The sequence below is a fragment of the Danio rerio genome, chromosome 22 (genome assembly GCF_052040795.2).
Source record: "Danio rerio strain M-AB ecotype USA chromosome 22, GRCz13ab, whole genome shotgun sequence".
In the NCBI taxonomy this organism is placed as follows: Eukaryota; Metazoa; Chordata; class Actinopteri; order Cypriniformes; family Danionidae; genus Danio; species Danio rerio.
In genome coordinates, this window is record NC_141042.1 from 23,688,225 (window position 1) to 23,700,928 (window position 12,704).

The 12,704-nt window shown below is 37.6% G+C and overlaps 1 long non-coding RNA gene across 1 annotated transcript; it reads left to right on the forward strand.

Moving 5' to 3' along the window:
* Nucleotides 1-298: 298 nt before the first annotated feature.
* Nucleotides 299-5,794, forward strand: LOC147838494 (uncharacterized). Its single transcript, XR_015522042.1, has 2 exons — nt 299-3,534; nt 3,637-5,794. It is a non-coding gene; the product is annotated as an uncharacterized LOC147838494 (long non-coding RNA).
* The last annotated feature ends 6,910 nt before the right edge of the window (nt 5,795-12,704 follow it).

Genomic DNA, 12,704 nt, shown 5'->3' on the forward strand with positions numbered 1-12,704 from the left:
TCCGGATGCCCGAAACCCAATGACACAACAAATTGATGCAGACAAGATACTGCAACTTTAGTGTCTCAAACTCATTTAATTTCCCCAAAAAGGATAGTCATCCACTAATGACGAATGCAAGAGAGGACATAATGAAGATCTTTTTAATGGCTAATCAGTTCACCAGTAGAAATTGCTTGCCAGATCAACACTGAACAGTAGTGTCAGTATATTATTCAATCCAAGATGTGGGTCAAAAATTATTTTCAAGGAGTGCACCTTAAGATTCTTAAGAAGATTTTTTCCCGTTTTCTTTGTGGACTCTCAAAGGAAGGACATATCTACAAATAAATTGACTGTCTCTTACACACAAATACCCTTCCAGAAGTGATCCTTCACTGATCACCCACTGCAATGAGGATCCAACACATTACTGTTATTCGTGGTGGGCTGGTCTTAAGACAAAAGCCTGAGTTCTGGTTGACAAGAACAGGTAGAGAGAGGAGGCGGAGGAGCGAAGGAGGGCGGCTAGGACGACTGTGTTAATTGGACTTTACAGTAACAGTGTGACAGGTGTTGTTTGGAGGAAGAAAAAAAAAAACTTGCAGAGAGTTGGGAAAAGAACACACCAAGTCGTTTGTCAGGAAAAGGCAGCTCCATCCTCCCGCAACCGTTTCCCTTGCTGTTTTCCCTCAAAATGAATGCTGTCTGCTTGTTTAGTGCCGGCAGAACTCCAGGCCCAGCATCCTTACATTTTTTTTCTCCTTTTTTTGGCCTTACCACACGGATGTGGGACTAAGCCTCATATTTAAGATAGAAACCCGCATCAAAAATATCCTGACATGATCCCCCCACCTAATGCCTAGATATGCCATACTTGTCATTTACAACAGAAAAGCGAGGTGTTTTTCACAGATAAGGCAGGTCATGCCACTTTGTTGTTTCGTTGCTGTCAGAGCAAACTACTTTTAAAACACAGGATGTCTTCTCTTGCGTTAAAAGCTGTCAACAAATAGAGCCGACAACAGCTCGCTCCCAGCGTTCTCCCCAGGCAAAGAATTTGTCCAAAACAGATGTTTCACCTCTAAATAGATATGGAGTTGCTTGTGACGGAGGTAATTTTGTCCTGGGGAAAATTGTCAGTACAAACTCCCAGCTTCTTTGGACATGATGTAGATTTCAAAGCTGTATTCTTCTCGACGGAGGTCATCAGCCAATGAAAAGCATCTCCGCTGTCGATTCCAGCCTCTTCTGGTAATGACCGGAGACCAGCAGTACAGAGGAAAGCGTGGGAACGTACAGGCAGACGTGGGCTTTAGCTTCGGCGTGCAGCGAGGCCACAGGTTTATGCAGGAATGCCTGTGGTCGCACGCTTGCCGCGTAAATCAAGGCCCCAAAACAGAGCATTTCATTCAGCGAGGTTGGGGAGGCAAAAGCTCAGAGGACGCCTGCATCTGGTAGCGTTTTTGATTTACTAGGGACCTGCACAACATTACAGCACTGGAAAACGGTGGGAGCCCGAGTCCAAAGGGCTCTAATGTGTAGGCGAGCGCAGTCTAAAGGATTCAGTCGGAGCGGTTGGCATCCAGGAGTGCTTTGCCATTCCAGAGGATATGAGACCATGAGCAAATGCGCTGGATTAAATGAGTAATTTTTTTTCTGTGCTGATCGGAGACGTAGAAAAAAAAAACACAAAGCTTTCAAGGGGAGTAGAACACATGTCAGAGCAGTTAGGGTAATAACACTTGAAATGGGAACATCACATTATCACATCTGACATGTTTATGACATAGCAGCACACAAATAATAAACTTACCTCTTTGCGTTACAAGCTGTAAAAATTAAAAGAAAACTAAGCGCCCTGCGTGATCATTCTGATAAACATCTTGTTTGTTTAGAATTGGATGACTAAAATCAGCATAAATGCAAATTATTTAAAGCCCTAAGAAAAAGAAAGTTATACTTTGAAAGCTTACCTTGGCATTTACTACCTAGGTGCCTATTTCACTAGATTAAAAGGTAATGGAGATTTATCAGGTAATGGTAATTTGCATATCACATTTTAGCAGTGATTAATTACAATCAACTAAAATGAAAGAATAACAACAAGGAAAAATGGGTGTACAATAATTAACAGTCTAATAAAATTGTGCGAGCAATACAAAACATGTAAACATGAAAGAAAAGAGATCAAATCCTAATAACCGCACATGTATGATCACTCGATGCACTGCAGACTTCATTTGCATGACAAGAAAACTCATATGTTGAACCATTACTATTCATGCACAGCTTACATGACAATCCCTACATCTCTTGTTAATTATTTATTTCAGAATGATTTTAATTACTTTACACTCCAGATTGGAGTCCAAACGGAAATAATGGCAAACATTCTCTCTTTTCATGCTTACTCAAGCAAGTCTATCTACGTTTTTTCTTTATTCACAGCTTGATGGAGGGAGGCAACAGGATGGGATGTGACATTTTGGTTGGAAAGGCTTCAGAATTCGAAGCAGCTGTGAGTAAAAAACCACCTGTAAAGACACTCTCTGGATCAGATTTCTTTTGAAACCTCAACCGAGCATTTGTTTCCAATAGTTAAGTTTGTAAAAAAACCACAAAAGGTTCTAGAGATGCTTCCTTGGTCGGGTAACATGGGCTAAATATACCGGGAGATGCTATTGAAATGTTTATGGGTCCAGCTCAGAGGGGAGCATTTTTTTACTTCGTTAAGGTTCACCACAGATAACCATGTATTTCACCATGTTTTCTGTGGGCCTTAAAAAAAATTATAAAAAACTACAAGTGCATGGACATGAACAATACTATATGTGAAAACTAATGGTTCATGTATTTGCCGCAAGCATTTTTGCTATACGTGTTAAAGACAGTAAACCTTTGTTATGAACAAATATAATCCCCTTTCACACAGTAGTATTGGTAAATTGCTGTAGAATTACTGCAACATTATCTGGAACATCATTTCGTCAAATTGACGAAAAAAATTTTCTGTTCTTTAAAAAAAAAAAAAAACATGTTCATTTATAAACTCAAGTAAATTGAACAATAAATCTCTGGAAAAGTCTACATCGTCACTATAGAATTTTAAGGTTCTATCTGTGTTTTGAATGATTTTGAGATATTGAGCTTCAAAGTTTTTGCATTCCATATAGCAAACAGTGTGTGTGTAAGATTTGTTTTTGTTTATTTTTTTAAATAAAAAGACTTAAAATGTAAACAACTTATAAAAAAACATCCCATGATGTAAATAAGTTGTCATTTAACAGGAATGTTAAAATACTACAAATTTAGGGTCAACATTGTCATTATATTTAATTTCTCCCAAAAAAGATGGCCGTTCACTAAAGACGAATGCAAGAGAGGACAGCATAATGCAGATCATCTCAATGGCTAATCAGTTTAACAGCAGAAATTGCTTGCTAGTTCAACATAGAACAGGATAAAACCATTGTCACACTGCCTTTTTTTTTTTAAACCTTACTTAGTTCTATTTATATGCATGTAAATGTGCCAGACCAGAAACACAGGCTTGTGCGACAAGTTTTAATTCATATTAATTTAATTAATATCATGTAAATGCCTGAAACCAGTAAGAGATCAAAACGTGACCTCTTTACAGAAATTTTAAATAAGGAGCAAGACTTGAACTCTGGATGTCCAAAACACACTGACACTACATGTCAACGCAGAAAAGATACTGCAACTTTAGTGTAACAAACTCATTCAATTCCTCCAAAAGGATGGTCGTCCACTAAAGACAAATGCAAGAGAGGACAGGATAATGCAGAGCATCTCAATGGCTAATCAGTTCAACAGCAGAAATGTCTTGCCAGTTCAGTGAGGAACAGGATAAAGCCATGGTCACACTGACTTTTTTACCCCATTAACTTCCATTTATATGCATGCGAATGTGTCAGACCAGAAACGCAAGCTAATGCAACAAGTTAAAATCCAAGGAAACATCAGTATCAACAGCCATATCACTCTGCAGCCCAAGACCAGTTATTCACTGAAGCTAAGCAGGGCTGAGCCTGGTTAATACCTGGATGGAAGACCACATGGAGAAAAAATAGGGAAGTGATGTTAGTGAAGCAGCAGGGGGCATTCAATCTGCGGTCTGTGTGAGTCCTAATGCCCTAGTATAGTGAAGGGGACACTATACTGTCAGTGAGCGCTGTCAGGAGAGGTCCTGTCTCTCATTAAAAATTCTATATGGCACTTTTCGTAAAGAGTAGGGGTCTAACCCCTATGTGCTGGCCAAATTCCATCATGGCCTCCCAATCATCCCCAACCACTGAATTGGCTCGATCACTAACTCTCCACTCCATCTATAGCTGGTGTGTAGTGAGTGCACTGGCGCTGTTGTCCTGTGGCTGCCATCGCATCATCCAAATGGATGCTGCACACTGGTGGTGGAGTGGGGAATCTGAGGTGGAATAACCAGTGGAAATAATCCATCATTTATTTGTACATAATTGTTCTCATCAAGCTGATAATCATCATATTATAAATACGCATTCATTGATTTATATTATGTGACTGGTCATATATTGTGCATTGCTAGTAATTGTTTTATAAGCTAGGGAAGAAGGTAACAAGGCTGCCCAGTAACAGAACTACATTTTTAAACCTAAACTTAACATAAAGCTTCTGTTTGAAACCGAAGTTTCTCCTTCTCCGATACATGTAGAATAAGTACAATTATATCATCAATTATTCACTATATTAAAATTTGTAACAGAGTTAACATTAAGATTATCGCCAACTTAAACCAAAGCATATGATAATGCACCAATAAACCAAGCTTTTATTAAGCAGACACATTATTAAACTATTTCATTATGACAAAGCACAAATAATACATTTTGTAGATTTTAAAATATATAAGTGAAGTTTCACAAACTAATTTCAAGAGGAACACGTGATATGATTGAGCATGACTGGCTTCTCATCTGTAATCAGTAATAATCCAATCAGAGTGATCCTTGCTTTCTATAAATGGATCGTTTTCTCCCTACGGCTCTATCCTAATTTTGGAAGAATCCCCCCTTCCACCCCATCTCCTCCTTTTCCTCCCCTTTCTAAGGGGGAGCTCTCGAAACCTAACTGATCTCGGATCCCCTTATATGCTTATTGACTGGGCGGGAGCCTTGGGCTCAAGTATCTCAGATCTCAGTGTTCTCTCTGGGGACAGCATGCCAAACCAGCCATAAACGCTAAGCATAAGTGGGAACTCTTGATTTAAGATTGAGATTACAGATGAATCATGAGCTTTTAACCAACTAAAAATGTGCACATTTGCCAATATAGCAAGGCAAAAGTTGTGTGAGCAAAGAGTGGCAATATATTTTTGTTGATGCGTGTAGAAATGTCACCCGAACCACAGTAAAAGCTGAAATCAGATACTCATTGTTAAAGTCATTTTTTCTTACACGCATGCATATGAGGGAACACATTTTCTCGAATGACCCAATAAAAACAGAGGGGAACTACAAACAGAATCATTAACAAAACATAAGCCCGAGTTTACACGCTGTTGTTCTTCTTTTCCTCAGAAACCGCAGTGGTAAGAAATTGCCAGATATAGCAGTTTTGGAGCAAACTTTTCAATAGAGCAACGGTTTGAATGGTGGATGTTTGGAGATCATCCCTTGATAATTCTCTTCCCCTCACAAACTAATTGGTTTAAAGTTGCCAAGCATGCGCCACAAGCTATTTCAAACCTGCGCGCTATTGATATTTCACGTTTCAAAGCTCAAATCCTTTCAATAAAGAAAAAAAAACAAAAAAATCTAGAGATGCGCCAGCTATTTTCCCTCCATGCTTGTCCACTGGGGGAAACAAACAGTGAGGAACCCGGATTCTGTCTACATGCTTTTTTTCACGCCCCGACTATACGACTTATTTGTTGTCCCAACTGCCCTCGCAGCTCCAAACTTGTACAAAGTTTGGCTCAAAGAGCGCCTCTCTCTGCTGACCACGCAATCGGGCCAATAAAGCATCAGCTTTCCGGCCACTTCAAACGCAGCATACAAGGCAAAACTCGCCTCAAGAACCAGACTTAAAGAGCAACGGCACGTTTCTCTTGCCGAAATGCAGCAGAGGAAAAAAAAAAATCTATGAAAATTCTGCCAGCAGCTGAATCTGCTGCCAATGCAGAAGGGACACGTTACAAGTGCTGGTCCCTCTGGCAACAGACAGATATAGAGAGCTGAACCAAGCACCTGGATCTTAAGGAAAGAGAATATATTTGGCCTTGGTGCAAAAGGTAAAACATCTGAGTCAGTTGGGCTTCTGTAGTGACATCTCTCAGTGTCTGTGCAGTCTGCCGACAAAGTGGAAAATGGATCAGTGGGTAACAACTAGCATACTGTTCAATAACAGCGCTACACTACATTGGAACATGTTTTGCGAACAAAAAAAAAAAATCTCAATTTCTTGAGAGTGACAGATACAATCGCTGGATGGAAAACGAGGTGATGATGGCAGAAAATTTACTTTTTAATGGCCTCTACTGTTCTGGATGAATCAGTTCCTAATGGTTCAACAAGATATACAAAAGAGTATTCAAAAAACAATTGTCACATTTGATTTAAATTCTTTAAAAAAAGAATCATATGAGGATTTTCTCTGACACTAAGGGCTCTATTTTGGCGGTCGATGCACAAAATGGAAAGGGCAGGGCGCAAACGCATTCAGGGCGTGTCAGAATCCATATTTGCTAATTTAAGGATGGGAAAATTCGCTTTGCGCCTTGGCGCATGGTCTAAAAGGGTTGAGTTTATTTTCTTAATGAGTTATAGGTGTGTTTTGAGAATAAACCAATCAGAGTCTCATCTCCCATTCCCTTTAAGAGCCTTGCCTCGCGCCATAAGTGCATTTGCTATTTACAGGACGTAAAGTAAGTGGAAAAACTGAGCATTTCACAAGCAAACAGTTAACAGTTTTTTTTTAAACAGAAAACTTAAACAGAGAATCTACTGCGCAAGAATGAGAGATAATCTATCTACTTTCACTTTCGCTCTTGGATAGGGAAACCTTTCACACAGACATCAATTAGCCGATAAATAATTAATTTTGTTTGTTAAGTGCAAACATTCGTTTCAAAACTATTTCTAATTCAGTTCGAATTTCCAGCAAATGAATAAATAAACAATAATTACGAAGTCTGTTCAAAAACCTGAGTTATATCCTAAAACACATGCTGTGCCCCATATGGTCTAAAACAGGGGTGGCCAATCCTGTTCCTGGAGAGCTACCTTCCTGCAGATTTCATTTTCTACCCATATCAAACACACCTGAACCAATTAATTAGGACCTGAACACCACGTGATCATTACAGGCAGGTGTGTTGATGATGGGTTGCAACTGAAATCTGCAGGAAGGTAGATCTCCAGGAACAGGATTGGCCACCCCTGGTCTAAAACCTGCAGCTGGACAAATCTAAGCTTGTTTTTAATAAAACAAACATAAACATGGATATAATAAATAATACTGCTAATAATAATAACATTATACAAAAGCAAATTGTTATAAATAAACTGAAAAAGCCTCCCGAGATGAAGAAGGCATAAAAGCAGTGATTTTTCATATTTATGTAGGCTAGAAAAGATAATATGTTTTGTAATATTTTAATCCTTTATATTTATATCCTATATCTATTCTTATTATATCTTATATATATCCTTAATATTAAAATTTTTTCATATGTAAAGATATTTGCCTATTGCTCTCTTGTGCGTATTAAGCAGTGCGTAAGCGAGGCGCAACTTTGCGCTGGAGTTTAGACCGGGTTTGTTTTGGTCTTATGAAAAATCGATTATAGTTTCTCAAAAAAGCAACGCGCCAGCAGTGCCCCTCAAAATGGCTTCCTTTTTAGACCAGAACGCCTATGGGCGCACATATGAGCGCAAGTGCATTTGCTATTTAAATAACGTGGTGCAAAACACCAAAACAACACTTGCGTCAAGCTGAAACTGGCAAACAACAATTGCGCCGTGCCTTGCGCCGGGTGTATGATAGGGCCCTAAAACTGGACTGACACATTTTCAATTGACCACAACTTTGATATTACGCTGCTTTGACACAAACATTGTAAAAGCCCTATAGGAATAAACATGAATTGAATTCTATTTAACATATTTAAATATGTTTTTTTAAATGATGATGAATTCTAATATGCTGAATGGGCTACATGCACACAGACTTTTCATTTAAGTCAGCCAGCCCCAGGACTTTCTGTTAATTCTCATCCCATACAAAAATCACAGCGTTTAAAAAAAATAAAAAATAAAAAAATAAAAAAACAGCGATTCAGATATGATATAAAGTGGGTATCAGACCAAACAAGAAGCACTGCATTAAATGATTTATTTTCCACACCATGTCTTTAAAATATGGAATTGATCTTACCCCAGTATTTTCAATAGAGTTTCTGCACTAGTCTGCTGCTAATAACGGCGCCTGTGTTTAAACGGTCTTTTGTCTCTTTTTACACTTTAAAAACCAAATGGAAGCTCAAGTCTGTTCAACTGATTGTATTTGAACTACATTACAATCCTTATGCTGTTAAAGGAACCAAACGAAATTGAAAATAGTCACATAAAGCTTTCACTGGAGGTTCATCATTGGCTGAAAAACACTAGCTGTGCATATAACCCCCACTGGTGCTCAGGGAACATTTACTTTCAAAGTAGAAAATAAAAGTCTTACATTCATTAAAAAGGATTTTATATTATAAACAAACTTCTCAAGTTAAAAACTTCGTAATCATAAAATTAAAAATTACTGTGCATTAAAAATGGCTTAAAACTATACTATTAATATAAAGTGCCTTAAAGAGATCAACCAAAACTGAAAAGTCTCAACACTCAACCTTTACTTGTCGCAAACCTGTTTAACTAAACTCTGCACACCCGGTACCTCAAGTTTTTAATGTCTGTACTGACTTAACACCCCCATAAGTGGATCTGTTCTCTCATAGAATAACTTTTCATAGATTCTGATCGTGGCATGTTTCCTATGATTACTGACATGTGCAGGAACCAACTAAACTAATAGACCACGCAGAACCTAAAAGGTACACTTTCAAATTTCTCTTTTTTGGAGGGGTTTATTAACAGAGACAACATATACAATTATTTTGATCACTTTCAACAGTGTTTTACTTAAATTTCGAATTTATTTTCTTTGAAATGACACCACACTTTTGCATTTACACTTCTGCATGTGAATTTGGGAGGCTTTTTAATTTGTGTGGGCAAAATCCAGGTGGAAAACTCAAAATACCACTTGACTCTAAACTTTTTTTTCTGTTGGACACAAAAGAAGATATTTTGAAAAATGTTGGAAACCTATAACCATTGACTTCCATAGCATATGTTTTTCCTACTATTGTAGTCGATGGTTACAGGTTTATAGTGTTATTCAAAATATGGGTAACACTTTAGGTGAGGTCACGATGGACCATTTTCACAAGCCTGTTATGACGCGTTTAACGGTCATCAGCATCTTAGATCCTTTAGTTTTAAGTATTTTTTTTTTGACTTAGGAACATTTATATGTATTTATGTATGCAGTATATCATCTTTGCATCAAATGACAAAAAACGTATTAAAAAAATTACCGCTTTGGTGTTTTAATGCAATGTCTATGGGGCAGAACAGCAAATTTGATGTTATTCTCTCCTCTGACTGCCGTCATCAGTCTCACACAGTTTTATCAGTTTCTTGTCTTGATAACACCATCGTGAAGTTTTTATTTTATTATTTAAGCAACTAAGATAGTTAAAAACAAAAAAAAATAGTTTTACTCTTCCATTCCCTGCACTCTTAAGTTTCCCAACTATGACGCTACTAAGAAACCAGGAAGAGTGAAAAGGGTCTACTACTAGCTCAGTAAACTACTAATTAGCTGCTTATTAACAGTTAGTAAGGTAGAAGTTGGGTTTGGCTTTGGACAAGATTAGAGATGTAAAATAAGATGATACTACTAATGAACAGTTCACATCTTAATATCTTCTTTTTTTATTCTTTCATAACATGTTTTTAACACGTTGTAATCTGTGTTTAATCACTGTTGTTATTTGTTTAGATTTTCTTATACTTGTCTCTTTTATTTGTTTATGTAAAGCTCGCTGGATTGCCACTGGGTATGAAATGAGCTATATACATAAACAAGCCTTGCCTTACCTAGCCTGGGAATAATGCAGTAGTTAATAGAATGAATTGTGATCCAAACTAAAGCGTTACCAAAATATCTTTCTTTGTGTTCAGCAGAAAAAGGAAACGTATAAAGGTTTGAGGACGAAATTGAGAACATTTTAATTTTGGGGTATCAACTATGCCTTTAATGCTAGAAGTATATTACAGTTCAGTTAAATGTGCTTTCAATGAATGAATGAAAAGAAACTGTTTATTTGCCCCTTTATCATCTAGCAATCAAGCCAACAACAAGGTTTCATTTAAGTCTATTAGAGTCAATGTAGTGCAGTTAGACTCTACCACCACTAGATGGATACCTGCATCTGCTTTCCAATCCCTAACTGAACACTAAACCCCAAAACAACAAACAACAACAACAGAAACTCACCAAAAAGCCTATTTTTTCATAACTAACACAGAAACAAGTCTGGCTAAAGACAGCAGCTTACAAGAGTCGTGTTTCCACCGAGCGCAATATCAATTGTGATGTTTACTTAAGTTTGTTTTCGTTGTTCTGCCAGTTTCAGGGGAGCAATTTCCAGTGCTGAAATTGAAGCGCTCTCCTTGAGGAATTCATTAGATTGAGAGGAAATAGTCCCCTTGTTGAAGCTTCTCCTGGAGGGAATAAGCCGGACGTGGCCCCTCGGGGCCCCGAGCATGACACGCTGCCAGCTAATAAAGCTTGCGGCTAAGTGGAGACAGTCGTTAAAAGAGCACAAATAAACACAAGCAGATACGAGTGGGTGATGCTTTGGGGATTGATAGGCATGTACAATTAAAAAAAACCAAAGAGTCTATATCATTTCAGTTGAGTTGTGTATAGACATGCTAATTTTGCAATTCTAACTTTATATTTAGCTCCAAAAGGTAATTATGAGGCCAAGCACAACATTAACAGATGACTTTCATCACAATGATCGAAAAATCACAAATACAGTCATTACTGATATGATTGAATGATTAATCAGATTTGACCAGTAGGTGGCGCAGTTATCAGTGTGTGATGAGTACTGTGGGTGTTCATTCATTCATTCATTTACCTTCAGCTTAGTTTCTTTTTTAGAGGTTGCCACAGCGGAATGAACTGCCAAGTATTCCAGCATATGTTTTTTATTTGGTGCAACTATCAGCTGCAACCCAGTACTGGGACACCCATACACTCTCACATTCACACACACACACACACACACACACACTTACATACAGTACACTATAGCCAATTAGTTTATTCATGTCTTTGGACAGGAAACTGAAGCACATGAGGGGAAACCCATATGAACACGGGGAGAACATAAAAACTTCACAAAGAAATGCCAACTGACCCAGCAAAGGCTCGAACCAGCAACCTTTTTGCTGTGAGGTGACAGCACTACACACTGTGCAACCACGTCGCCCAGAAACAGCCCTTTCTAAAGTTATAAATGATCTTCTCTGCGACTGATTCTGGTCTTTTGTCCATAGTTACTCTTTTAAACATTACTGCTGCTTTTGATACTATTAGTCCTTCAGTATTATTGAAACAATTGTCTTGTATAGGAGAAGCAGATAATGCGCTTCGCTGATTCTCATCTTATTTAAGTGACAGAAAATAGTTTGTGCTGATAAAGAATAGACGCTGTGATCCTGTCTCAGTTATTCATGGTGTTCCTCAAGGGTCAGTATTGGGTCCACTTTTATTTATCATTTATCATTTGTTATGATGTGCTTGCTGTAAGGTTTTCTTAAGTGCTTAAAATCATCAATTCAAAGGTATTATTATTACTATTATTATTATTAATATTATTATTAAACTCCACACAGAAATGCTAACTGGCCTAGCCAGGACATGAAATAGTGAACTTGTTGCTGAGAGGCAACAGTGCCAACCACTGAGCCTCCTTGTGGGTGTCACTTTGTCAAAGCTTTGCCATCAAATTTGCTGATGGAGTAAACAAACGTATCTAGAACATCTTGCAAACATGTCAAGATGAGTCATGTTTAGTCAAAATCATGTTAAAAACATTTTAAAAGACGCTTTAAGCTAAAAGACGCTACTTTTAAAATCTTTTAAGTATCTTTAAGTGCCGAAGATGCGCAAAGAGGTTTGTAATTATGCACCAGTACATTTCTAATTCCAATTTGAATTCCATCATTTTGTCGACTGCTCACACATTATTTAAAAGCTGTCTGACTAATCAACTTGAGTTCCAGAACTTTTTGTTAGCATCATATAAAACATACAATGTCTGTCTTTTTTGTCAGTATAATTTTTGCCAAAACTTAAAAAATAAACTGTGTCCATTTATGTCATGGTTGTCATAACACACCAATTGTGGTCTAAATTTGTTAAAGCGGTCTTACATTTACTTTGGCATTTGAATTCCATAACATTGTTGTGTTGTCACAATACTGAATTACAATACTGACATTTTATAAATGTCCATTTCCTGCTAACATTTAAGTAATGTTTAGTATTTGCTTATACATCACTGATTTGCCATTGTGTTCACATGCTCAACA